Source organism: Lissotriton vulgaris, chromosome 6 (genome assembly GCF_964263255.1).
Source record: "Lissotriton vulgaris chromosome 6, aLisVul1.2, whole genome shotgun sequence".
Classification (NCBI taxonomy): domain Eukaryota; kingdom Metazoa; phylum Chordata; class Amphibia; order Caudata; family Salamandridae; genus Lissotriton; species Lissotriton vulgaris.
This window is the reverse complement of record NC_141694.1, coordinates 1,395,827,751-1,395,832,040: the sequence shown is the minus strand read 5'-3', so window position 1 is coordinate 1,395,832,040 and position 4,290 is coordinate 1,395,827,751. Positions and strand designations below refer to the sequence as shown.

Sequence of the window (4,290 nt, the reverse complement as noted above, 5' to 3'; positions counted from 1 at the left end):
TTGCTCCTCGTAGGGCCGGCGCTGCAATTCCCTACGGGTCCCCCGAAGGGTCTCTTTAACGGAGATGTTATGTTATGTTATGTTATGTTATTTTAGCTTGTATAGCGCACAGATGCCGCAGCCAAGAGGCGTCCCGGCGCTTTCCAGAGATGGTAGAACACAACACAACAGAAATAAACCAGAACGAGTGAAACTAAACTGTGGAGAATAAGAAGGTTTTTAGTGCCTTCCTAAAAGGGAGCAGATCAGGGATGGAGCGTAGAGTAGCAGGTAGAGAATTCCAGAGAGCTGCCGCCAACACTGAGAAAGAGCGTCCACCCATTCTAGCTCTTTTAAAGCGTGGCACAATGGCAAGATTTGAGCCTAAGGATCGGAGGGCTCTGGAAGGGACATAGTGCTGGATTGTCTGCGATAGGATAGGAGGGGAGGCAGACTTAAGAATTTTAAAAGTTAAGCAAAGAGCTTTAAACTTAATTCTTTGCCCCACAGGCAGCCAATGTAGGTCTCGAATAGTACAATGGGCAGAAACAAACTTCGGGAGGCCGACAAGCATCCTGGCCGCCGCGTTTTGCACCCTCTGAATGCGGGCCAATTCTGCCTGATTCACTCCCAGAAACAGAGAACTGGCATAGTCCAATCTGGTAAGAACCAGTGCTTGGACTATGATCTGTCTGGTATCCGCATCAAAAAACTTGAAGATGGGTCGGAGGCATTGCAAGGCACCAAAACATGTACCAGCTACACGTTTAGTGTGGGAGGTGAAAGAGAGTTTGTCGTCGAGCCACACCCCAAGATTTCTAACTTCGGCAACGGGGGTGGGAACAGGGCCCAATTCAGATGGCCACCATTGATCTCCCCAAAGACCACTTTCCCTACCAAAAATAATGACCTCGGTCTTAGAGGCATTAAGTTGTAGTCGATTGTTCGCCATCCAGCCTGCCACAGCTTTAAGGGCTGACTGAAAGGTAGGGGCATCCATATAGGAATCACCATTAAGTGCCACCGCCAACTGCGTGTCATCGGCGTATGACACCATGGTGAGACCAAAACTATGGGCTACCTCCGCCAGTGGCTGAACATACAAAGGACTGCCGGGACTGCCGGTTGATGCATGTGGGTGTGTGGGGTGTGGGGGATGGGTTTATCGTGTTCAATTGAGGGTAGTAAAGTGACGTACAAGTGTGATATAAAAAAATAGGATCACCATGCAGCAAAGGTAAACTGGTGTACCCAGAGCAGACTCAACTGCTAATTAAAATCTAGCCCCAGTGGCATACTATGCCCGGGGGTAGAACGACATAGGTCAACATGTTTCGCGCCTGTATTGCCATAAGGATTGTTGGCGCTTCTTCAGGACCAGAGCTATAGTGTGTAAGGTGCATGTGAAAGACAACTAAAAAATACCCTCACATAAATCAGGGCGGCGCAGTAACCTGTATGCTCAGCTTCTGGCTACAACTGCATGGTGGAACCGCTCCTGATCAGTACATAAATCAGGGCGGCGCAGTAACCTGTATGCCCAGCTTCTGGCTACAACTGCATGGTGGAACCGCTCCTGATCAGTACCTTAAGTATGAAGTCTGAGCATTCAGTGTTGATACAGCAGAGTTTAGAGTTGGTGGCAATGATCTTAGTGGGCCAATCTGATCCGGTCCTAGGCTGTATCCTTGTGGAAGTGTAACTTGATGAACTCCATGTACCATATAGTTCCCCCCTTGAGGCTGGGTTGAATATGCCTGCATTGAAACACCAGTCGATGTAGATGGGTAATGTGTTTGGGGTGCCGGCTTGGCATAAACTGAGTACATAGGTGTTTCATTCACTAGTTTGTTGTAGAGCTCCAGGGCTTCTAAAACCTTTATATTCAATTCATATAACTCGGAGTGTTTTCTATCAATTTCCTCAAGTTTTTCATCAATCATTGGACACATGTTTTGGCAGGCATCTTCTAAATCAAGAAGTTCGATCATATCTGGCTTGGGATCTTTTGGATCTATACTTTAAAGCAACTGTAATGCCTTATCCATTTTGTCCTCATCTATGAACACTTGTGCAGGTTCTGCTTGCCTGCTATCCTCCAATATTTCTTCTGAAATACTATTTTTTTCTGAAGATGCTACAGGGGACGCAGAGTCAAGCTCCACATTTAACATAGCAGACACAAAATTAGACGGAAACAATCCTATTCCCCTTTGATTTTCTCCCTTCCACCAATTGCTGTTACTGTCATCTAGAACAATAATTATTTCTCCACTCTTAAATGTAAGTTCGTTGTCCTCAACTGCTTCAACATCATACAAAGCACTGACTTTCCTTGGTACCTTCTGACTATCCTGATGTGAATCTACGATGGGTATAAGGGTTTAATTTCTACTGGTTGTTGTTTCTGTTCTTGCAAGGACAGCTCAATTGCTTTTGCTATCTCTTCATCTTCTTTGTTTTTAACAGGCAAACCCCCATTCTTTGATGCACCTGAGACGACCTGAGATCCAGTAGACGGGAATGTTATGCCATCGTCTTTCATTGATTTGATGGTGGCAGATATCAAACTAAACTGAGGATCCTTTGGAAATTCTTCAGACCACTCCACCATGAATGTTTTTAACTTATCACATACCTTTGGGTGAGCCTTATTAATAATGCTACGAACCTCAGTTGCAAAATCTCATGAGCATACTTCTCCGCAGATTGCCATGCAAGCACCTAAGAGTGTTAGGGCTTGCAAAGCAACATGTGACACTTTGTGATTCACTCTTTTCATAATGGCTCGAAGGCCATCTTTTGACCCATTAGGAGTATTTCCAATTTTGTCACATATGTCCATAATAAGGCCCCAATCTTCGCTAGTATTGTATTCATTTGTGGCTTTTTCGACATCCTGATCGAAGGGGTTGGATCCGAAGAGCGGCATGGTGCCGACCTCCGATCCCACTGGTCCAGGCACCGCTGTCCGCCCTCATGAGACACCACCAGCCATATTAGGATGCCCTTCCTGACATGCTTTCTGTGGCGGCCATGCCGCCACGGAAAGGCATGCGGAGACTTCCTGCGGGGGCCCATTGCAGGCCCCCTGGGAGTCCGGGAAGTGAGGGGTGCACATGGTACCCCCCGCATTTCAAAGTGCAACATGGCAGGCACCGCGCAGTGCCTGTCATGTTGTGATTTGAAATGAACAACATGTATTTTTACCATTACGGCGGGCGGTGCAGAAAGCAATGATAGAAATACAGGATGCGCCCGCCTGTGTGGCGGGCGCATCCTAATGCTCAAGACGGGACCACCGCTCCTATGGCGGGCGGTCCCGTTTTGCACGAGGATGGCGGGCGGGCAAAGTCTGCCCGCCATCCTAATGGGGGCCAAAATGTATAAATATGAGTAAAACATGTATTATACATAAATCCCCAAAAATACAAATACCTGAATACTAAGCACTTCCCATCTAATCCCCAGACAAAAACCACAACCTGTAATGAAAAAAAAATCACAAACACTCTAAAATATATGAAACCAATGAGTAAAACCACAACAATTTAAATATTAATAATTAAAAAAGAAAAGGAATTACACACAAAAAAAATCAAGCATAAAAATTCTAATATTTTAATAAGCAACCAAACACCCCAAATAAGCAACAAACCAGATAAACAATGTACATCACAAAATCTAAAAACAAATATACCAATTACACAATTGAAACAAACTGTATTCAATGCCAAGGTATTTGATTGTGCTATATGTATAATATCTATATTACTAACATAAAAATTATATTCATACTAGCCCAGGTCGAAATAAAATTCAGCCAGCATGCTTCACATACTTTCAGGAACTTTATGTTAAACTTGGTGCACAAAATTCTCAAAACAACACCATTACCTCAGTTATTTTAATTACATGCTGAGTCGTGGAAAGCATTTACCATTAACACATGGTAATAATAGTAAGTGAGTGGATGTTGTTTGCAGTGCTTTAAAAAAAACATCTTCATGGCAAATTTGACACGAGGACTCATTTTGCACAAAAAATAGCTTGAAATGACAAATTTACATTTGCATACCGAAACGTAATTTAAATTAATTTCTCTGAATTTTGCCATAATTTTGTGTAATCATGTGAAAGCAAATTGCTCAAATTTAACACACCTCCAAACTTGCCTTCGATATTAAGTCCCACAATTTTTTTGCGGTCATGCTATTTTTTTCTGTAATTTTGTGGTACGACAATATTTGCAAAACTTGATATTCAGGTGACTTGAAATGACAATTCAGAAATATAGGAGTTCTACAAAAG

The 4,290-nt window shown here is 43.4% G+C and overlaps 1 pseudogene; it reads right to left on the bottom strand.

Annotated features, from left to right (window-relative positions):
* Positions 1-1,559: 1,559 nt before the first annotated feature.
* On the bottom strand, positions 1,560-2,953 carry LOC147708911 (signal transducing adapter molecule 2 pseudogene; annotated as a pseudogene).
* Between the last annotated feature and the right edge of the window lie 1,337 nt (positions 2,954-4,290).